The sequence below is a fragment of the Schistocerca piceifrons genome, unplaced genomic scaffold (assembly GCF_021461385.2).
Source record: "Schistocerca piceifrons isolate TAMUIC-IGC-003096 unplaced genomic scaffold, iqSchPice1.1 HiC_scaffold_691, whole genome shotgun sequence".
NCBI classification, from domain to species: Eukaryota; Metazoa; Arthropoda; class Insecta; order Orthoptera; family Acrididae; genus Schistocerca; species Schistocerca piceifrons.
In genome coordinates this window covers 16,529-37,036 of record NW_025728939.1, presented here as the reverse complement: position 1 = coordinate 37,036, position 20,508 = coordinate 16,529, and the positions used below count along the sequence as shown (strand labels likewise).

The following is a 20,508-nucleotide window of genomic DNA, read 5'->3' as shown; positions in this document are numbered from 1 at the left end:
TCGACTGCGAAATGCGCCTTTCGGCTCCTCTCTCTGGCTACAGTGCGCTGTTGTCCACAGTGGCACTGGCGTTGCCCATGGGGCTTCATGTAAGGCGACTGCACGTCGCTCGGCCAACAGCGGCCTACTGCAGACCGACACTTAAGACACACCAAATACAAATCGACATCGAGAGACAGGCCCTGTCATATGGCACTCGCGACGTATATGCTGAAATTGAATGTAAAGAATACGTCTTTTGTAGCGGGCGTCCCTCTACTGCAGTGTCACACATGACGAATAAAAAGGAAAACAGCAGAACGTCTGTGTAGGGCCATGTTTTTACCTACAGTGTCACTTGGCTGAATGTGTATAAGGCTCTGTGGCATCACTCAAACGCAGCCAAATTGTCACACTAGCTGTGTATCTCTAACAAAGTTGACGTATGTCCTCACCTCGGTGCCGGTTAAAACGATTTCGCCCCCGGGTGGGCTCGAACCACCAACCTTTCGGTTAACAGCCGAACGCGCTAGCCGATTGCGCCACGGAGGCCTTGACTTTGGCTCCCTTGTGCTCTGTATATCAACGCAATTCGTATACCTTCTGCAGGAATCTCGCAGAATGGTAGCATTTGCTTACGCCTCTTCACATGGATAACGTGCATGCACACTGTAGCGAGGCTCGTAAACGAATGACATCGCCAAGCATGACATTATACTACAAAATGCATACAAACCAATGTTCTGCCTATGCATTCAGAAAACTCTGAGGCCAGTAGAATACTTGTCATAGGTTGTAGAACATCCCTTTCATTCAGTGTACTGCCATGTGTTAGATGCTGCTCGAGATAGCTCCGCTCCTTGCAGGAAGGTTTAAAAAATGAATGCCTTCTGTGAGGTTCGAACTCACGACCCCTGGTTTACGAGACCAGTGCTCTACCACTGAGCTAAGAAGGCGGCAGCTTAGCGTTTGTGAGCTATCCCCAAATTGTTACTTCATCATACTGAAACTTGCAGCCCTCGACCAGATATCGGATTTGGCACACAGCTGCTGCTGGGGGTGTCCACATTGCCGTTTTCCAAATCTCTTGGATGTTTCGCCCTTACGATCGACGACGAGCGTCGGCCCACCAAAAGTTAGCGGTCTGCACAATCCTGACCTAGTGCACAGCTTGTGGGATAGCGTGGCTCGACTGCGAAATGCGCCTTTCGGCTCCTCTCTCTGGCTACAGTGCGCTGTTGTCCACAGTGGCACTGGCGTTGCCCATGGGGCTTCATGTAAGGCGACTGCACGTCGCTCGGCCAACAGCGGCCTACTGCAGACCGACACTTAAGACACACCAAATACAAATCGACATCGAGAGACAGGCCCTGTCATATGGCACTCGCGACGTATATGCTGAAATTGAATGTAAAGAATACGTCTTTTGTAGCGGGCGTCCCTCTACTGCAGTGTCACACATGACGAATAAAAAGGAAAACAGCAGAACGTCTGTGTAGGGCCATGTTTTTACCTACAGTGTCACTTGGCTGAATGTGTATAAGGCTCTGTGGCATCACTCAAACGCAGCCAAATTGTCACACTAGCTGTGTATCTCTAACAAAGTTGACGTATGTCCTCACCTCGGTGCCGGTTAAAACGATTTCGCCCCCGGGTGGGCTCGAACCACCAACCTTTCGGTTAACAGCCGAACGCGCTAGCCGATTGCGCCACGGAGGCCTTGACTTTGGCTCCCTTGTGCTCTGTATATCAACGCAATTCGTATACCTTCTGCAGGAATCTCGCAGAATGGTAGCATTTGCTTACGCCTCTTCACATGGATAACGTGCATGCACACTGTAGCGAGGCTCGTAAACGAATGACATCGCCAAGCATGACATTATACTACAAAATGCATACAAACCAATGTTCTGCCTATGCATTCAGAAAACTCTGAGGCCAGTAGAATACTTGTCATAGGTTGTAGAACATCCCTTTCATTCAGTGTACTGCCATGTGTTAGATGCTGCTCGAGATAGCTCCGCTCCTTGCAGGAAGGTTTAAAAAATGAATGCCTTCTGTGAGGTTCGAACTCACGACCCCTGGTTTACGAGACCAGTGCTCTACCACTGAGCTAAGAAGGCGGCAGCTTAGCGTTTGTGAGCTATCCCCAAATTGTTACTTCATCATACTGAATCTTGCAGCCCTCGACCAGATATCGGATTTGGCACACAGCTGCTGCTGGGGGTGTCCACATTGCCGTTTTCCAAATCTCTTGGATGTTTCGCCCTTACGATCGACGACGAGCGTCGGCCCACCAAAAGTTAGCGGTCTGCACAATCCTGACCTAGTGCACAGCTTGTGGGATAGCGTGGCTCGACTGCGAAATGCGCCTTTCGGCTCCTCTCTCTGGCTACAGTGCGCTGTTGTCCACAGTGGCACTGGCGTTGCCCATGGGGCTTCATGTAAGGCGACTGCACGTCGCTCGGCCAACAGCGGCCTACTGCAGACCGACACTTAAGACACACCAAATACAAATCGACATCGAGAGACAGGCCCTGTCATATGGCACTCGCGACGTATATGCTGAAATTGAATGTAAAGAATACGTCTTTTGTAGCGGGCGTCCCTCTACTGCAGTGTCACACATGACGAATAAAAAGGAAAACAGCAGAACGTCTGTGTAGGGCCATGTTTTTACCTACAGTGTCACTTGGCTGAATGTGTATAAGGCTCTGTGGCATCACTCAAACGCAGCCAAATTGTCACACTAGCTGTGTATCTCTAACAAAGTTGACGTATGTCCTCACCTCGGTGCCGGTTAAAACGATTTCGCCCCCGGGTGAGCTCGAACCACCAACCTTTCGGTTAACAGCCGAACGCGCTAGCCGATTGCGCCACGGAGGCCTTGACTTTGGCTCCCTTGTGCTCTGTATATCAACGCAATTCGTATACCTTCTGCAGGAATCTCGCAGAATGGTAGCATTTGCTTACGCCTCTTCACATGGATAACGTGCATGCACACTGTAGCGAGGCTCGTAAACGAATGACATCGCCAAGCATGACATTATACTACAAAATGCATACAAACCAATGTTCTGCCTATGCATTCAGAAAACTCTGAGGCCAGTAGAATACTTGTCATAGGTTGTAGAACATCCCTTTCATTCAGTGTACTGCCATGTGTTAGATGCTGCTCGAGATAGCTCCGCTCCTTGCAGGAAGGTTTAAAAAATGAATGCCTTCTGTGAGGTTCGAACTCACGACCCCTGGTTTACGAGACCAGTGCTCTACCACTGAGCTAAGAAGGCGGCAGCTTAGCGTTTGTGAGCTATCCCCAAATTGTTACTTCATCATACTGAATCTTGCAGCCCTCGACCAGATATCGGATTTGGCACACAGCTGCTGCTGGGGGTGTCCACATTGCCGTTTTCCAAATCTCTTGGATGTTTCGCCCTTACGATCGACGACGAGCGTCGGCCCACCAAAAGTTAGCGGTCTGCACAATCCTGACCTAGTGCACAGCTTGTGGGATAGCGTGGCTCGACTGCGAAATGCGCCTTTCGGCTCCTCTCTCTGGCTACAGTGCGCTGTTGTCCACAGTGGCACTGGCGTTGCCCATGGGGCTTCATGTAAGGCGACTGCACGTCGCTCGGCCAACAGCGGCCTACTGCAGACCGACACTTAAGACACACCAAATACAAATCGACATCGAGAGACAGGCCCTGTCATATGGCACTCGCGACGTATATGCTGAAATTGAATGTAAAGAATACGTCTTTTGTAGCGGGCGTCCCTCTACTGCAGTGTCACACATGACGAATAAAAAGGAAAACAGCAGAACGTCTGTGTAGGGCCATGTTTTTACCTACAGTGTCACTTGGCTGAATGTGTATAAGGCTCTGTGGCATCACTCAAACGCAGCCAAATTGTCACACTAGCTGTGTATCTCTAACAAAGTTGACGTATGTCCTCACCTCGGTGCCGGTTAAAACGATTTCGCCCCCGGGTGGGCTCGAACCACCAACCTTTCGGTTAACAGCCGAACGCGCTAGCCGATTGCGCCACGGAGGCCTTGACTTTGGCTCCCTTGTGCTCTGTATATCAACGCAATTCGTATACCTTCTGCAGGAATCTCGCAGAATGGTAGCATTTGCTTACGCCTCTTCACATGGATAACGTGCATGCACACTGTAGCGAGGCTCGTAAACGAATGACATCGCCAAGCATGACATTATACTACAAAATGCATACAAACCAATGTTCTGCCTATGCATTCAGAAAACTCTGAGGCCAGTAGAATACTTGTCATAGGTTGTAGAACATCCCTTTCATTCAGTGTACTGCCATGTGTTAGATGCTGCTCGAGATAGCTCCGCTCCTTGCAGGAAGGTTTAAAAAATGAATGCCTTCTGTGAGGTTCGAACTCACGACCCCTGGTTTACGAGACCAGTGCTCTACCACTTTTTTTTTTTTTTTTTTTTTTTTTTTTTTTGTTCAAAAGAAGTTCAGTACTGAAATTAAAATCCTAAAACATGACTAAATAATGTAGACTGCTTACTGAAATAAAGATTAAAACACGAAAACTTCAGTCCTGGTGTAGAGAAGAAACATACATATAGGCGGCAAATCCAGAAACAGTATAAAAGAAAATGGCTCACACAGGTGACCTTAGCCAACACCCTCTCTTTCAAATGTCAGGCTAAGCATATTGGCAAAATCATCTCGGAGGCCTGGCAATCGCAAGCGCTGCCAGTAAGCAGTAAGCATGTACTGCCGAAACGCTAGGTGTCCATCCTCTTCATGACAACTGTTGACAAAATGTACGAAATGGCCAATCAACCACATGACGGTATGGAGCTTCGTCCGCGGAAAAAAGGAAGAATCGGGCCGGACGATGATGTCAATAGTATAAGCGGCTTCAGCAGACCTAGTGACAAAAGCAAGTTGTTTCCTGAGCCAACGCCAATTAGCAAGGTGCCCACAGCAGGTGAATCGATGTTCAAGGGTATCCAGGAGACCACACCGAGTACAGGTGTCCGTGTCAGAAAGACCAATACGGTGCAGTCGTACATTGGTGGGAACCAAATTATTTATTACCCTATACCACGTGGACGCCACGGCCATAGAGTGGATCGGCAGACTAACGTTCTTCCAGACGTTCCTCCAGGACACAGATGGAGACGCCAGCTCTATTGGATTGGGACCGGCCAGCCCCTCCCAGCGGGCAATCAAGCCCTTGGTCGTTGGCACCGGTCGCCGCAAGAAGACGTCACCGAGGTAACTCACCGCAATGTAAAATTCCCGAATGTGTTTCAACTTAAAATTTAGGCGTCCGACATCGACAGGTGGAGCAAGGCTCGCCGGACGCACAACAGTAAAAAGCCTGGATGTAATTGAAGTCACTTCTTGCGTAACAATTAGAGTCGTTCGGCGGACGTACAAAGCAGACGCCTTGCGAGTAATGTCAGAGAGGCCCAAGCCTCCGGAGAGACGCGGTTTCGTCATTACCTCGTAACGTAACTTGAATAGATGGCCCTTCCATATAAACCTGCTAGACAATTGGCGCAACCTTTTCGCCACCATCATGGGAAGTGGGAACAGCTGAGCAACGTAATAAGCTTTACATAGAACGTAGGTGTCTAAAATTCTGACTTTTTGCAAAATGGTAGCAGAGCGCTGCTCATGGACCATCAGAGCCCCCTGTATCTTCTCGGTGACAGATTTCCAATTGAGAGCCGCCATTTTTAGAGGACACCGATCAATGATAATCCCCAAGGACGTATGGCGATCGACAAAAGTGGCCCAAGGGACGTCAGCATCGCGAAATCCTCGAATATCAAGGAACTTACATTTACCCTGATTGAGACGCGCTCCAGAGACACGACAGTATGCATCAACTGCCCCTTTCAACAACGGGATATCATCACGTTGACGGAGGAGAACAACGACATCATCCGCATATGCCTTAACAGAGAGCTTCCCACCAGAGAGGGACATACCCTGAAGCTTGAGAGCAATAGTCCGAAGCAGCGGTTCCAGGGACAATACGAATAAAGACATAGAGAGCGGACTACCCTGAGGCACTCCGCGGCGGATAGCAATGGGCGGCGTCAGCTGCCCATTGACTGACACCCGAGCTGTTATTCCCCTATACAAATTGCCAAGAACACCACGTGATGAAGCGTTAAAACCTATTGTACCTAAAACACGATCTAAAAACACATGACTGACGTGATCAAAAGCCTTATAAAAATCAAGGAAGGCAAAGGCACAATGTACGTTTGTAACCGCCGCAACCGAGACAACATCCCGATATTCGGCTACTGGTGTCAGAATAGATCTATCATGAAAACAACATTGATGTGCACCAATCACACCCCGAAGCAGAGAAGACAACCGGCTATTGAGCGCTCTAGCAGCTGTCTTATAGTCAAAATTCAGCAATGTGAGCGGACGAAGATTGGCAGCAGATAAACGACCAGAGGACTTCGGGATTAAAACAATTTTCCCTACTTTAAAATCGGCAGGCACATCCACCCCCCTGACAATCTCATTTAAAATCTGCGTAAAAATGCCACCCAAAAGAGGCCAAAAACGGAGATAAAATTCTTTAGGCAGGCCGTCTGGACCCGGCGATTTACCGGACGGAGAGCGAGCAATAAAATCGAAAACATCATCTACCTGGAACTCCCGGAGAAAATCGCCGTTCGCGTCAGGCGCGATCGTCGCAGTTAGATCCCCAAAGACATCATCAGAAAGAGACTCACCAGAATCATCGGCAGAATATAGACTAGTGTAATACTGATGAAGAGCACGTACCATTTCCTCCTGTGCACTAAGCTGTCGCCCATCATCCACCGTAAGAGAAGAGATGAAGGAGCGACGACGACGAGTCTGATGCCGTAGCAGGTGGTACAAGGATGTCAGTTCACCTTCAACAAGAGAGTGAGGTTTCGACTTAACTCGCAGACCATCCATCTGTCGTCGTTTAAGGCTCAAGAGCTTGGCTTTAATACGACGAACATCATGGATCCGCAGTGGAGAGGTACCCGCCGCGTCATATAGTTCACGCAGGACAGAGTAGTAATATTCATACGTGTTCTTAAAATCACGCGTCCTAGCAGCACAGTAGAAAATCAAAGTCTGACGAATCTTGGGCTTGGCAAACGCAGTCCACCAAACCAGCAAGGAGGGGTATCGCGGGACAGAGCGAAGACATCGCTCCCACACGCCACTTATAACATCATCCATAGCACTGTCGGCAAGGTGGGAAACATTTAACATCCACTGGGAACGATAAAGTTTTGCAGGTTGGCGACTAAGATTTACAGTTGCAGTAAAAGCACAATGGTCAGAAAAACTAGTAGGAATAACATCGACAGAAAGAATTTTATCACATAAAAAATCAGATAAATAGAATCTGTCGAGTCTACTGCATGAGGACGCGGTAAAAAACGTATATTTCACCAGGGTTGGATATTTGTGTTCCCAAACATCACGCAGATGCATCGTACGAACTAAGTCATGTAAATCACGGCAATAATTAAAATTGGGGGACTGGTCTGCAGGGCGTAAAACACAATTAAAATCGCCTCCGAGCAGGAGACTCCGAGGACTCTGGCGCAAAAGATAAATAAGCTCTTCTTTATAAAAGCGCGATCGAGCCACAGTGTGACCCGAACCAGAGGGGGCATACAAAACAACGAGGCGGAGATCAAAAAGACGACAACCAATCCCACGGCCAGAGTCAAGGAATTCAATGTCAGTAATAGGAATGCCCTCTCGAAAGAAAAGAGCAGTTCCTGTTGAATATTCCGGCGCGACATTAAAAACAGTTTGAAATCCAGGTAGAGAGAGATCAGAAAACAACACTTCTTGCAAAAACACTACGTCCGCACAGGCGTCGTAAATAAACTGCCGCAAAGAGGCAATGCGAACGTCGGACTCAATACGGTTAACATTTAAGGTAAGAAAGGTGTATGCTTGAACCATAGAGAGAAAAGCGAGAAAACAAATCACCTACACCGACGCACCAGCGTCACAGTCCATAGCAGGGGTGACGGAGGCATCCAAGGGAGGGGGACTGCTACCCCGTTCCGCGGATCCCTTACGTTTCGGTTTTTTACGAACAGCATTAACGTTCGGCTGAACGCGTAACTTGCGTCGGCTGACGGGCAAGGAAACTTCAGCCGCCGGTGACGTAGGAGGGTCAAGTTCTGTATCCGACACCACCCGCGCCGGTCCACATGCGGGATCCGGGGTCGCGGGGGAAACAGCCGACAGAACGGAATGGTCAACACCTGCACTAGCTTCCGACAAACATGGACTGCACGGAGGCGAAACGTGAGCAGGAAGGTCCGAGGCCGCAGAGTTGGAAGGAAGCGGAGCAGCTCCGCTGGCAGAGGTATGGGGCAGCGAAGCAGGAAGTTGTCGCGGCTCCACTTGTTGTGACATCGAAGTCGGTTCGGAAGACGGCGCCAACAGGCCCGACCGACGACCCGACTCGAGAGAAGCTGCGTCGGAGGCCGGAGGGGCGCCAGCAGCCGCCACCGGAACCGCTACCTCAGGAGGGCAGGGAGCAGCTACAGTACACAGTGGCTCGGAGGATGCCGGTCGCTCGGACTGGGGCATCTCAGGGAGATCCTCATCCGTACTATTTCCATCGTGTGGGCGACGCCTCTTATTATTCAAAAGTGGCACACCCATCTGAGGGACAGACGGAACAACATCAGATTTAGCACGCAAAGGAGGAAAGTCTGTATCAGGGGAGCGCAAAACCTGTGGCGGGGCGCTACTACCACTGGACTGTGCTACACCAAGAGCAGAACCACCTGCAACGAGGTCAGCGACCGTTAACTTGCGACGCTGTTCGAGAGAATTTTTTAAAACAAAAACTCTCCGCGGACAGTCGGTACGCACGTGACCACTTTCATTGCACAAAAAACAGGTGCCAACCTGACCACTATATGTTACATGGACACGATATCCACCGATCTGCAGGTGAGATGGAATATTCTGCTTAACGTGCATTTCGACTGAACGAATACCACTGTAACATTGCAGGCGATGTTGGCTTGACCAGCGTTCAAGGCGAATGCTCTTTACATCACCATACTTCTGTAGACCCTCCTTAAGATAGACATTATCCACCTCCGGTGGAAGGTTGTAAACACGAACATTGGTATACGTGATGGAAGCATTGGAAAGCAGCACGGTACTTACAGAATCATCCCGATGCCGAAAGAGAACTTGATGACCATATTTAGAAAGAATTTTATCAACCTGAAGTGGGTCCATAAACTTAACAAAGAAAACATACAGTTCGGTATCAAAATAAGCAGTGTGCACCTGATCCGAATGAACACCAAACGTATCTACCAACCAATCATGAATCTCAAGAGAACTAGGTTGCACATGGCGGGTTGACTTGTCAAAAGCAAAACTAACTGTAGCCTGACGAGGAATAACCTGGGACGACATTTTCAAAATATGCGGTCGAAACCGCTACACAAAAGACACTGAAATAAGAACAGAAAAAAAAAAACCACAAGGTACGAAACAACGACGGAGAAACACTCACAGAAGTTGCAACACAACACGTAAACAAAAACGATAGTCCACTATACGTAACGCTACGGCGGAGCGGAAGACTAGGCACGTCCACACTGCACGGCGTCTAAAGCGGAACTACTGCTCGAGATAGCTCCGCTCCTTGCAGGAAGGTTTAAAAAATGAATGCCTTCTGTGAGGTTCGAACTCACGACCCCTGGTTTACGAGACCAGTGCTCTACCACTGAGCTAAGAAGGCGGCAGCTTAGCGTTTGTGAGCTATCCCCAAATTGTTACTTCATCATACTGAATCTTGCAGCCCTCGACCAGATATCGGATTTGGCACACAGCTGCTGCTGGGGGTGTCCACATTGCCGTTTTCCAAATCTCTTGGATGTTTCGCCCTTACGATCGACGACGAGCGTCGGCCCACCAAAAGTTAGCGGTCTGCACAATCCTGACCTAGTGCACAGCTTGTGGGATAGCGTGGCTCGACTGCGAAATGCGCCTTTCGGCTCCTCTCTCTGGCTACAGTGCGCTGTTGTCCACAGTGGCACTGGCGTTGCCCATGGGGCTTCATGTAAGGCGACTGCACGTCGCTCGGCCAACAGCGGCCTACTGCAGACCGACACTTAAGACACACCAAATACAAATCGACATCGAGAGACAGGCCCTGTCATATGGCACTCGCGACGTATATGCTGAAATTGAATGTAAAGAATACGTCTTTTGTAGCGGGCGTCCCTCTACTGCAGTGTCACACATGACGAATAAAAAGGAAAACAGCAGAACGTCTGTGTAGGGCCATGTTTTTACCTACAGTGTCACTTGGCTGAATGTGTATAAGGCTCTGTGGCATCACTCAAACGCAGCCAAATTGTCACACTAGCTGTGTATCTCTAACAAAGTTGACGTATGTCCTCACCTCGGTGCCGGTTAAAACGATTTCGCCCCCGGGTGGGCTCGAACCACCAACCTTTCGGTTAACAGCCGAACGCGCTAGCCGATTGCGCCACGGAGGCCTTGACTTTGGCTCCCTTGTGCTCTGTATATCAACGCAATTCGTATACCTTCTGCAGGAATCTCGCAGAATGGTAGCATTTGCTTACGCCTCTTCACATGGATAACGTGCATGCACACTGTAGCGAGGCTCGTAAACGAATGACATCGCCAAGCATGACATTATACTACAAAATGCATACAAACCAATGTTCTGCCTATGCATTCAGAAAACTCTGAGGCCAGTAGAATACTTGTCATAGGTTGTAGAACATCCCTTTCATTCAGTGTACTGCCATGTGTTAGATGCTGCTCGAGATAGCTCCGCTCCTTGCAGGAAGGTTTAAAAAATGAATGCCTTCTGTGAGGTTCGAACTCACGACCCCTGGTTTACGAGACCAGTGCTCTACCACTGAGCTAAGAAGGCGGCAGCTTAGCGTTTGTGAGCTATCCCCAAATTGTTACTTCATCATACTGAATCTTGCAGCCCTCGACCAGATATCGGATTTGGCACACAGCTGCTGCTGGGGGTGTCCACATTGCCGTTTTCCAAATCTCTTGGATGTTTCGCCCTTACGATCGACGACGAGCGTCGGCCCACCAAAAGTTAGCGGTCTGCACAATCCTGACCTAGTGCACAGCTTGTGGGATAGCGTGGCTCGACTGCGAAATGCGCCTTTCGGCTCCTCTCTCTGGCTACAGTGCGCTGTTGTCCACAGTGGCACTGGCGTTGCCCATGGGGCTTCATGTAAGGCGACTGCACGTCGCTCGGCCAACAGCGGCCTACTGCAGACCGACACTTAAGACACACCAAATACAAATCGACATCGAGAGACAGGCCCTGTCATATGGCACTCGCGACGTATATGCTGAAATTGAATGTAAAGAATACGTCTTTTGTAGCGGGCGTCCCTCTACTGCAGTGTCACACATGACGAATAAAAAGGAAAACAGCAGAACGTCTGTGTAGGGCCATGTTTTTACCTACAGTGTCACTTGGCTGAATGTGTATAAGGCTCTGTGGCATCACTCAAACGCAGCCAAATTGTCACACTAGCTGTGTATCTCTAACAAAGTTGACGTATGTCCTCACCTCGGTGCCGGTTAAAACGATTTCGCCCCCGGGTGGGCTCGAACCACCAACCTTTCGGTTAACAGCCGAACGCGCTAGCCGATTGCGCCACGGAGGCCTTGGCTTTGGCTCCCTTGTGCTCTGTATATCAACGCAATTCGTATACCTTCTGCAGGAATCTCGCAGAATGGTAGCATTTGCTTACGCCTCTTCACATGGATAACGTGCATGCACACTGTAGCGAGGCTCGTAAACGAATGACATCGCCAAGCATGACATTATACTACAAAATGCATACAAACCAATGTTCTGCCTATGCATTCAGAAAACCTCTGAGGCCAGTAGAATACTTGTCATAGGTTGTAGAACATCCCTTTCATTCAGTGTACTGCCATGTGTTAGATGCTGCTCGAGATAGCTCCGCTCCTTGCAGGAAGGTTTAAAAAATGAATGCCTTCTGTGAGGTTCGAACTCACGACCCCTGGTTTACGAGACCAGTGCTCTACCACTGAGCTAAGAAGGCGGCAGCTTAGCGTTTGTGAGCTATCCCCAAATTGTTACTTCATCATACTGAATCTTGCAGCCCTCGACCAGATATCGGATTTGGCACACAGCTGCTGCTGGGGGTGTCCACATTGCCGTTTTCCAAATCTCTTGAATGTTTCGCCCTTACGATCGACGACGAGCGTCGGCCCACCAAAAGTTAGCGGTCTGCACAATCCTGACCTAGTGCACAGCTTGTGGGATAGCGTGGCTCGACTGCGAAATGCGCCTTTCGGCTCCTCTCTCTGGCTACAGTGCGCTGTTGTCCACAGTGGCACTGGCGTTGCCCATGGGGCTTCATGTAAGGCGACTGCACGTCGCTCGGCCAACAGCGGCCTACTGCAGACCGACACTTAAGACACACCAAATACAAATCGACATCGAGAGACAGGCCCTGTCATATGGCACTCGCGACGTATATGCTGAAATTGAATGTAAAGAATACGTCTTTTGTAGCGGGCGTCCCTCTACTGCAGTGTCACACATGACGAATAAAAAGGAAAACAGCAGAACGTCTGTGTAGGGCCATGTTTTTACCTACAGTGTCACTTGGCTGAATGTGTATAAGGCTCTGTGGCATCACTCAAACGCAGCCAAATTGTCACACTAGCTGTGTATCTCTAACAAAGTTGACGTATGTCCTCACCTCGGTGCCGGTTAAAACGATTTCGCCCCCGGGTGGGCTCGAACCACCAACCTTTCGGTTAACAGCCGAACGCGCTAGCCGATTGCGCCACGGAGGCCTTGACTTTGGCTCCCTTGTGCTCTGTATATCAACGCAATTCGTATACCTTCTGCAGGAATCTCGCAGAATGGTAGCATTTGCTTACGCCTCTTCACATGGATAACGTGCATGCACACTGTAGCGAGGCTCGTAAACGAATGACATCGCCAAGCATGACATTATACTACAAAATGCATACAAACCAATGTTCTGCCTATGCATTCAGAAAACTCTGAGGCCAGTAGAATACTTGTCATAGGTTGTAGAACATCCCTTTCATTCAGTGTACTGCCATGTGTTAGATGCTGCTCGAGATAGCTCCGCTCCTTGCAGGAAGGTTTAAAAAATGAATGCCTTCTGTGAGGTTCGAACTCACGACCCCTGGTTTACGAGACCAGTGCTCTACCACTGAGCTAAGAAGGCGGCAGCTTAGCGTTTGTGAGCTATCCCCAAATTGTTACTTCATCATACTGAATCTTGCAGCCCTCGACCAGATATCGGATTTGGCACACAGCTGCTGCTGGGGGTGTCCACATTGCCGTTTTCCAAATCTCTTGGATGTTTCGCCCTTACGATCGACGACGAGCGTCGGCCCACCAAAAGTTAGCGGTCTGCACAATCCTGACCTAGTGCACAGCTTGTGGGATAGCGTGGCTCGACTGCGAAATGCGCCTTTCGGCTCCTCTCTCTGGCTACAGTGCGCTGTTGTCCACAGTGGCACTGGCGTTGCCCATGGGGCTTCATGTAAGGCGACTGCACGTCGCTCGGCCAACAGCGGCCTACTGCAGACCGACACTTAAGACACACCAAATACAAATCGACATCGAGAGACAGGCCCTGTCATATGGCACTCGCGACGTATATGCTGAAATTGAATGTAAAGAATACGTCTTTTGTAGCGGGCGTCCCTCTACTGCAGTGTCACACATGACGAATAAAAAGGAAAACAGCAGAACGTCTGTGTAGGGCCATGTTTTTACCTACAGTGTCACTTGGCTGAATGTGTATAAGGCTCTGTGGCATCACTCAAACGCAGCCAAATTGTCACACTAGCTGTGTATCTCTAACAAAGTTGACGTATGTCCTCACCTCGGTGCCGGTTAAAACGATTTCGCCCCCGGGTGGGCTCGAACCACCAACCTTTCGGTTAACAGCCGAACGCGCTAGCCGATTGCGCCACGGAGGCCTTGGCTTTGGCTCCCTTGTGCTCTGTATATCAACGCAATTCGTATACCTTCTGCAGGAATCTCGCAGAATGGTAGCATTTGCTTACGCCTCTTCACATGGATAACGTGCATGCACACTGTAGCGAGGCTCGTAAACGAATGACATCGCCAAGCATGACATTATACTACAAAATGCATACAAACCAATGTTCTGCCTATGCATTCAGAAAACCTCTGAGGCCAGTAGAATACTTGTCATAGGTTGTAGAACATCCCTTTCATTCAGTGTACTGCCATGTGTTAGATGCTGCTCGAGATAGCTCCGCTCCTTGCAGGAAGGTTTAAAAAATGAATGCCTTCTGTGAGGTTCGAACTCACGACCCCTGGTTTACGAGACCAGTGCTCTACCACTGAGCTAAGAAGGCGGCAGCTTAGCGTTTGTGAGCTATCCCCAAATTGTTACTTCATCATACTGAATCTTGCAGCCCTCGACCAGATATCGGATTTGGCACACAGCTGCTGCTGGGGGTGTCCACATTGCCGTTTTCCAAATCTCTTGGATGTTTCGCCCTTACGATCGACGACGAGCGTCGGCCCACCAAAAGTTAGCGGTCTGCACAATCCTGACCTAGTGCACAGCTTGTGGGATAGCGTGGCTCGACTGCGAAATGCGCCTTTCGGCTCCTCTCTCTGGCTACAGTGCGCTGTTGTCCACAGTGGCACTGGCGTTGCCCATGGGGCTTCATGTAAGGCGACTGCACGTCGCTCGGCCAACAGCGGCCTACTGCAGACCGACACTTAAGACACACCAAATACAAATCGACATCGAGAGACAGGCCCTGTCATATGGCACTCGCGACGTATATGCTGAAATTGAATGTAAAGAATACGTCTTTTGTAGCGGGCGTCCCTCTACTGCAGTGTCACACATGACGAATAAAAAGGAAAACAGCAGAACGTCTGTGTAGGGCCATGTTTTTACCTACAGTGTCACTTGGCTGAATGTGTATAAGGCTCTGTGGCATCACTCAAACGCAGCCAAATTGTCACACTAGCTGTGTATCTCTAACAAAGTTGACGTATGTCCTCACCTCGGTGCCGGTTAAAACGATTTCGCCCCCGGGTGAGCTCGAACCACCAACCTTTCGGTTAACAGCCGAACGCGCTAGCCGATTGCGCCACGGAGGCCTTGACTTTGGCTCCCTTGTGCTCTGTATATCAACGCAATTCGTATACCTTCTGCAGGAATCTCGCAGAATGGTAGCATTTGCTTACGCCTCTTCACATGGATAACGTGCATGCACACTGTAGCGAGGCTCGTAAACGAATGACATCGCCAAGCATGACATTATACTACAAAATGCATACAAACCAATGTTCTGCCTATGCATTCAGAAAACCTCTGAGGCCAGTAGAATACTTGTCATAGGTTGTAGAACATCCCTTTCATTCAGTGTACTGCCATGTGTTAGATGCTGCTCGAGATAGCTCCGCTCCTTGCAGGAAGGTTTAAAAAATGAATGCCTTCTGTGAGGTTCGAACTCACGACCCCTGGTTTACGAGACCAGTGCTCTACCACTGAGCTAAGAAGGCGGCAGCTTAGCGTTTGTGAGCTATCCCCAAATTGTTACTTCATCATACTGAATCTTGCAGCCCTCGACCAGATATCGGATTTGGCACACAGCTGCTGCTGGGGGTGTCCACATTGCCGTTTTCCAAATCTCTTGGATGTTTCGCCCTTACGATCGACGACGAGCGTCGGCCCACCAAAAGTTAGCGGTCTGCACAATCCTGACCTAGTGCACAGCTTGTGGGATAGCGTGGCTCGACTGCGAAATGCGCCTTTCGGCTCCTCTCTCTGGCTACAGTGCGCTGTTGTCCACAGTGGCACTGGCGTTGCCCATGGGGCTTCATGTAAGGCGACTGCACGTCGCTCGGCCAACAGCGGCCTACTGCAGACCGACACTTAAGACACACCAAATACAAATCGACATCGAGAGACAGGCCCTGTCATATGGCACTCGCGACGTATATGCTGAAATTGAATGTAAAGAATACGTCTTTTGTAGCGGGCGTCCCTCTACTGCAGTGTCACACATGACGAATAAAAAGGAAAACAGCAGAACGTCTGTGTAGGGCCATGTTTTTACCTACAGTGTCACTTGGCTGAATGTGTATAAGGCTCTGTGGCATCACTCAAACGCAGCCAAATTGTCACACTAGCTGTGTATCTCTAACAAAGTTGACGTATGTCCTCACCTCGGTGCCGGTTAAAACGATTTCGCCCCCGGGTGGGCTCGAACCACCAACCTTTCGGTTAACAGCCGAACGCGCTAGCCGATTGCGCCACGGAGGCCTTGACTTTGGCTCCCTTGTGCTCTGTATATCAACGCAATTCGTATACCTTCTGCAGGAATCTCGCAGAATGGTAGCATTTGCTTACGCCTCTTCACATGGATAACGTGCATGCACACTGTAGCGAGGCTCGTAAACGAATGACATCGCCAAGCATGACATTATACTACAAAATGCATACAAACCAATGTTCTGCCTATGCATTCAGAAAACCTCTGAGGCCAGTAGAATACTTGTCATAGGTTGTAGAACATCCCTTTCATTCAGTGTACTGCCATGTGTTAGATGCTGCTCGAGATAGCTCCGCTCCTTGCAGGAAGGTTTAAAAAATGAATGCCTTCTGTGAGGTTCGAACTCACGACCCCTGGTTTACGAGACCAGTGCTCTACCACTGAGCTAAGAAGGCGGCAGCTTAGCGTTTGTGAGCTATCCCCAAATTGTTACTTCATCATACTGAATCTTGCAGCCCTCGACCAGATATCGGATTTGGCACACAGCTGCTGCTGGGGGTGTCCACATTGCCGTTTTCCAAATCTCTTGGATGTTTCGCCCTTACGATCGACGACGAGCGTCGGCCCACCAAAAGTTAGCGGTCTGCACAATCCTGACCTAGTGCACAGCTTGTGGGATAGCGTGGCTCGACTGCGAAATGCGCCTTTCGGCTCCTCTCTCTGGCTACAGTGCGCTGTTGTCCACAGTGGCACTGGCGTTGCCCATGGGGCTTCATGTAAGGCGACTGCACGTCGCTCGGCCAACAGCGGCCTACTGCAGACCGACACTTAAGACACACCAAATACAAATCGACATCGAGAGACAGGCCCTGTCATATGGCACTCGCGACGTATATGCTGAAATTGAATGTAAAGAATACGTCTTTTGTAGCGGGCGTCCCTCTACTGCAGTGTCACACATGACGAATAAAAAGGAAAACAGCAGAACGTCTGTGTAGGGCCATGTTTTTACCTACAGTGTCACTTGACTGAATGTGTATAAGGCTCTGTGGCATCACTCAAACGCAGCCAAATTGTCACACTAGCTGTGTATCTCTAACAAAGTTGACGTATGTCCTCACCTCGGTGCCGGTTAAAACGATTTCGCCCCCGGGTGAGCTCGAACCACCAACCTTTCGGTTAACAGCCGAACGCGCTAGCCGATTGCGCCACGGAGGCCTTGACTTTGGCTCCCTTGTGCTCTGTATATCAACGCAATTCGTATACCTTCTGCAGGAATCTCGCAGAATGGTAGCATTTGCTTACGCCTCTTCACATGGATAACGTGCATGCACACTGTAGCGAGGCTCGTAAACGAATGACATCGCCAAGCATGACATTATACTACAAAATGCATACAAACCAATGTTCTGCCTATGCATTCAGAAAACCTCTGAGGCCAGTAGAATACTTGTCATAGGTTGTAGAACATCCCTTTCATTCAGTGTACTGCCATGTGTTAGATGCTGCTCGAGATAGCTCCGCTCCTTGCAGGAAGGTTTAAAAAATGAATGCCTTCTGTGAGGTTCGAACTCACGACCCCTGGTTTACGAGACCAGTGCTCTACCACTGAGCTAAGAAGGCGGCAGCTTAGCGTTTGTGAGCTATCCCCAAATTGTTACTTCATCATACTGAATCTTGCAGCCCTCGACCAGATATCGGATTTGGCACACAGCTGCTGCTGGGGGTGTCCACATTGCCGTTTTCCAAATCTCTTGGATGTTTCGCCCTTACGATCGACGACGAGCGTCGGCCCACCAAAAGTTAGCGGTCTGCACAATCCTGACCTAGTGCACAGCTTGTGGGATAGCGTGGCTCGACTGCGAAATGCGCCTTTCGGCTCCTCTCTCTGGCTACAGTGCGCTGTTGTCCACAGTGGCACTGGCGTTGCCCATGGGGCTTCATGTAAGGCGACTGCACGTCGCTCGGCCAACAGCGGCCTACTGCAGACCGACACTTAAGACACACCAAATACAAATCGACATCGAGAGACAGGCCCTGTCATATGGCACTCGCGACGTATATGCTGAAATTGAATGTAAAGAATACGTCTTTTGTAGCGGGCGTCCCTCTACTGCAGTGTCACACATGACGAATAAAAAGGAAAACAGCAGAACGTCTGTGTAGGGCCATGTTTTTACCTACAGTGTCACTTGGCTGAATGTGTATAAGGCTCTGTGGCATCACTCAAACGCAGCCAAATTGTCACACTAGCTGTGTATCTCTAACAAAGTTGACGTATGTCCTCACCTCGGTGCCGGTTAAAACGATTTCGCCCCCGGGTGAGCTCGAACCACCAACCTTTCGGTTAACAGCCGAACGCGCTAGCCGATTGCGCCACGGAGGCCTTGACTTTGGCTCCCTTGTGCTCTGTATATCAACGCAATTCGTATACCTTCTGCAGGAATCTCGCAGAATGGTAGCATTTGCTTACGCCTCTTCACATGGATAACGTGCATGCACACTGTAGCGAGGCTCGTAAACGAATGACATCGCCAAGCATGACATTATACTACAAAATGCATACAAACCAATGTTCTGCCTATGCATTCAGAAAACCTCTGAGGCCAGTAGAATACTTGTCATAGGTTGTAGAACATCCCTTTCATTCAGTGTACTGCCATGTGTTAGATGCTGCTCGAGATAGCTCCGCTCCTTGCAGGAAGGTTTAAAAAATGAATGCCTTCTGTGAGGTTCGAACTCACGACCCCTGGTTTACGAGACCAGTGCTCTACCACTGAGCTAAGAAGGCGGCAGCTTAGCGTTTGTGAGCTATCCCCAAATTGTTACTTCATCATACTGAATCTTGCAGCCCTCGACCAGATATCGGATTTGGCACACAGCTGCTGCTGGGGGTGTCCACATTGCCGTTTTCCAAATCTCTTGGATGTTTCGCCCTTACGATCGACGACGAGCGTCGGCCCACCAAAAGTTAGCGGTCTGCACAATCCTGACCTAGTGCACAGCTTGTGGGATAGCGTGGCTCGACTGCGAAATGCGCCTTTCGGCTCCTCTCTCTGGCTACAGTGCGCTGTTGTCCACAGTGGCACTGGCGTTGCCCATGGGGCTTCATGTAAGGCGACTGCACGTCGCTCGGCCAACAGCGGCCTACTGCAGACCGACACTTAAGACACACCAAATACAAATCGACATCGAGAGACAGGCCCTGTCATATGGCACTCGCGACGTATATGCTGAAATTGAATGTAAAGAATACGTCTTTTGTAGCGGGCGTCCCTCTACTGCAGTGTCACACATGACGAATAAAAAGGAAAACAGCAGAACGTCTGTGTAGGGCCATGTTTTTACCTACAGTGTCACTTGGCTGAATGTGTATAAGGCTCTGTGGCATCACTCAAACGCAGCCAAATTGTCACACTAGCTGTGTATCTCTAACAAAGTTGACGTATGTCCTCACCTCGGTGCCGGTTAAAACGATTTCGCCCCCGGGTGGGCTCGAACCACCAACCTTTCGGTTAACAGCCGAACGCGCTAGCCGATTGCGCCACGGAGGCCTTGACTTTGGCTCCCTTGTGCTCTGTATATCAACGCAATTCGTATACCTTCTGCAGGAATCTCGCAGAATGGTAGCATTTGCTTACGCCTCTTCACATGGATAACGTGCATGCACACTGTAGCGAGGCTCGTAAACGAATGACATCGCCAAGCATGACATTATACTACAAAATGCATACAAACCAATGTTCTGCCTATGCATTCAGAAAACCTCTGAGGCCAGTAGAATACTTGTCATAGGTTGTAGAACATCCCTTTCATTCAGTGTACTGCCATGTGTTAGATGCTGCTCGAGATAGCTCCGCTCCTTGCAGGAAGGTTTAAAAAATGAATGCCTTCTGTGAGGTTCGAACTCACGACCCCTGGTTTACGAGACCAGTGCTCTACCACTGAGCTAAGAAGGCGGCAGCTTAGCGTTTGTGAGCTATCCCCAAATTGTTACTTCATCATACTGAATCTTGCAGCCCTCGACCAGATATCGGATTTGGCACACAGCTGCTGCTGGGGGTGTCCACATTGCCGTTTTCCAAATCTCTTGGATGTTTCGCCCTTACGATCGACGACGAGCGTCGGCCCACCAAAAGTTAGCGGTCTGCACAATCCTGACCTAGTGCACAGCTTGTGGGATAGCGT

General features: G+C 49.6%; 26 non-coding genes across 26 annotated transcripts; all 26 read right to left on the bottom strand.

Annotated features, from left to right (window-relative positions):
* Positions 1-457: 457 nt before the first annotated feature.
* Trnan-guu lies at positions 458-531 on the bottom strand. The gene has a single exon. It is a non-coding gene; the product is annotated as a tRNA-Asn (tRNA).
* A 332-nt stretch (positions 532-863) lies between these two features.
* Positions 864-935, bottom strand: Trnat-cgu. The gene has a single exon. It is a non-coding gene; the product is annotated as a tRNA-Thr (tRNA).
* Positions 936-1,624: 689 nt separating this feature from the next.
* On the bottom strand, positions 1,625-1,698 carry Trnan-guu. The gene has a single exon. It is a non-coding gene; the product is annotated as a tRNA-Asn (tRNA).
* A 332-nt stretch (positions 1,699-2,030) lies between these two features.
* On the bottom strand, positions 2,031-2,102 carry Trnat-cgu. Its single transcript has one exon. It is a non-coding gene; the product is annotated as a tRNA-Thr (tRNA).
* Positions 2,103-2,791: 689 nt separating this feature from the next.
* Positions 2,792-2,865, bottom strand: Trnan-guu. Its single transcript has one exon. It is a non-coding gene; the product is annotated as a tRNA-Asn (tRNA).
* Positions 2,866-3,197: 332 nt separating this feature from the next.
* Positions 3,198-3,269, bottom strand: Trnat-cgu. Its single transcript has one exon. It is a non-coding gene; the product is annotated as a tRNA-Thr (tRNA).
* A 689-nt stretch (positions 3,270-3,958) lies between these two features.
* Positions 3,959-4,032, bottom strand: Trnan-guu. The gene has a single exon. It is a non-coding gene; the product is annotated as a tRNA-Asn (tRNA).
* Positions 4,033-9,697: 5,665 nt separating this feature from the next.
* Positions 9,698-9,769, bottom strand: Trnat-cgu. The gene has a single exon. It is a non-coding gene; the product is annotated as a tRNA-Thr (tRNA).
* A 689-nt stretch (positions 9,770-10,458) lies between these two features.
* On the bottom strand, positions 10,459-10,532 carry Trnan-guu. The gene has a single exon. It is a non-coding gene; the product is annotated as a tRNA-Asn (tRNA).
* Positions 10,533-10,864: 332 nt separating this feature from the next.
* On the bottom strand, positions 10,865-10,936 carry Trnat-cgu. Its single transcript has one exon. It is a non-coding gene; the product is annotated as a tRNA-Thr (tRNA).
* A 689-nt stretch (positions 10,937-11,625) lies between these two features.
* On the bottom strand, positions 11,626-11,699 carry Trnan-guu. The gene has a single exon. It is a non-coding gene; the product is annotated as a tRNA-Asn (tRNA).
* A 333-nt stretch (positions 11,700-12,032) lies between these two features.
* On the bottom strand, positions 12,033-12,104 carry Trnat-cgu. Its single transcript has one exon. It is a non-coding gene; the product is annotated as a tRNA-Thr (tRNA).
* Positions 12,105-12,793: 689 nt separating this feature from the next.
* On the bottom strand, positions 12,794-12,867 carry Trnan-guu. Its single transcript has one exon. It is a non-coding gene; the product is annotated as a tRNA-Asn (tRNA).
* A 332-nt stretch (positions 12,868-13,199) lies between these two features.
* Trnat-cgu lies at positions 13,200-13,271 on the bottom strand. Its single transcript has one exon. It is a non-coding gene; the product is annotated as a tRNA-Thr (tRNA).
* A 689-nt stretch (positions 13,272-13,960) lies between these two features.
* Trnan-guu lies at positions 13,961-14,034 on the bottom strand. Its single transcript has one exon. It is a non-coding gene; the product is annotated as a tRNA-Asn (tRNA).
* Positions 14,035-14,367: 333 nt separating this feature from the next.
* Trnat-cgu lies at positions 14,368-14,439 on the bottom strand. Its single transcript has one exon. It is a non-coding gene; the product is annotated as a tRNA-Thr (tRNA).
* A 689-nt stretch (positions 14,440-15,128) lies between these two features.
* Positions 15,129-15,202, bottom strand: Trnan-guu. The gene has a single exon. It is a non-coding gene; the product is annotated as a tRNA-Asn (tRNA).
* A 333-nt stretch (positions 15,203-15,535) lies between these two features.
* Trnat-cgu lies at positions 15,536-15,607 on the bottom strand. The gene has a single exon. It is a non-coding gene; the product is annotated as a tRNA-Thr (tRNA).
* A 689-nt stretch (positions 15,608-16,296) lies between these two features.
* Positions 16,297-16,370, bottom strand: Trnan-guu. The gene has a single exon. It is a non-coding gene; the product is annotated as a tRNA-Asn (tRNA).
* Positions 16,371-16,703: 333 nt separating this feature from the next.
* On the bottom strand, positions 16,704-16,775 carry Trnat-cgu. Its single transcript has one exon. It is a non-coding gene; the product is annotated as a tRNA-Thr (tRNA).
* Positions 16,776-17,464: 689 nt separating this feature from the next.
* Trnan-guu lies at positions 17,465-17,538 on the bottom strand. The gene has a single exon. It is a non-coding gene; the product is annotated as a tRNA-Asn (tRNA).
* A 333-nt stretch (positions 17,539-17,871) lies between these two features.
* Trnat-cgu lies at positions 17,872-17,943 on the bottom strand. Its single transcript has one exon. It is a non-coding gene; the product is annotated as a tRNA-Thr (tRNA).
* Positions 17,944-18,632: 689 nt separating this feature from the next.
* On the bottom strand, positions 18,633-18,706 carry Trnan-guu. The gene has a single exon. It is a non-coding gene; the product is annotated as a tRNA-Asn (tRNA).
* A 333-nt stretch (positions 18,707-19,039) lies between these two features.
* On the bottom strand, positions 19,040-19,111 carry Trnat-cgu. The gene has a single exon. It is a non-coding gene; the product is annotated as a tRNA-Thr (tRNA).
* A 689-nt stretch (positions 19,112-19,800) lies between these two features.
* Positions 19,801-19,874, bottom strand: Trnan-guu. Its single transcript has one exon. It is a non-coding gene; the product is annotated as a tRNA-Asn (tRNA).
* Positions 19,875-20,207: 333 nt separating this feature from the next.
* Trnat-cgu lies at positions 20,208-20,279 on the bottom strand. The gene has a single exon. It is a non-coding gene; the product is annotated as a tRNA-Thr (tRNA).
* Positions 20,280-20,508: the final 229 nt, after the last annotated feature.